The following is a 1,367-nucleotide window of genomic DNA, read 5'->3' on the forward strand; positions in this document are numbered from 1 at the left end:
GTGGGTAAAATGCTATCAAACAGCATCGCATGCTACAGAGAAATCTTGCTTGAAAGGAAGAGTCAATCGATGCGGCAAACTTCATTGTTGTCTTATTTTAAGAAATTGCCACAGCCACCCCAACCTTCAGCAACCACCACCCTGATCAGTCAGCAGCCATCAACATCGAGGCAAGACCCTCCACCAGCAAAAAGTTTACAACTCGCTGAAGGCTCAGATGATGGTTAGCATTTTTTAGCAATAAAGTATTTTTTAATTAAGGTATATACATTGTTTTTTTAGACATAATGCTATTGCACACTTAATAGACTAAAGTATTAGTGTAAACATAACTTTTATATGCACTGGGAAACCAAAAAATTTGTGTGGCTTGCTTTATTGCGATATTCACTTTATTGCAGTGGTCTGGAACTGAACCCACAATATCTCTGAGGTATGCCTGTAGTATGGGACCCCGCCGCTGAGAGGGAAATGAGGAACCAGAAGCATGTGCCACCCTTTATACTCTTGGTGCCAGAACACATGCTACACATGCTGCTAGGGCAAAAAGTATCCAATCAAATCTCAGAGGCAAGATGCACAAGTCTAAATGCATGTCCACAATACATCTAAAGAACCTTCTAGGAACTTAACTTCATTTTTAAGTTGTTGACAATTCTAACAATATTTTTGTCTACATATTTTGACAACAGTAACACCAATGGACCAACTAGTAAAATATTAATAGGGTACTCAGAAAATGAGTGAAATAGTGAACACAAGAACATGTTTTCTTTGCCTATAATGGAACTTGTATTTGTATAACCCTGCAGATGATCTTAAAATTCTCAAATGATTAGGGGAGAACTACAAATAGAATACAGATACTCAAATGACCTGACAGATTATTTATTCCATCTCCTTACCAATGCAGGATTATTTTCAGCAGTCAATTATTTTTGTTGTTTGTAACATGCTAACAAGTGTGATGAAAATGCACGTAATCAGTTACAAATAGTTGTTTCAGTTTAGGAGAGACAGATAAAGGCCAACATTTACCACCTGTGCTATCAGACAAATATCTAAAGTTAACACAAAGAGAGACAACCTCCCTTCCAAAACAACAGTGTATACTTCTATTTCCCCTTCCATGCTATACTGCATTTTCTCCTTTTAACACTTAATATTTTTCCAAAGTGTAGAGAGGTGGTGTAGACTAGCTTGACTTCTATATGCTGATGAAAACAGCTGTCATATCTACAGATCTTGTAAAAATGCTACGTAATTCCACATTATATGCTGTTAGTCAGCTGTATTTAGAAGATTACAATGTAATGAAATACCAAAAGCTTTGCTTTAAATTTGAAAGAGTAGACAAGAAAAATATC

The sequence above is a fragment of the Crocodylus siamensis genome, chromosome 1 (genome assembly GCF_052110815.1).
Source record: "Crocodylus siamensis isolate JL-2025a chromosome 1, ASM5211081v1, whole genome shotgun sequence".
Lineage (NCBI taxonomy): Eukaryota > Metazoa > Chordata > Crocodylia > Crocodylidae > Crocodylus > Crocodylus siamensis.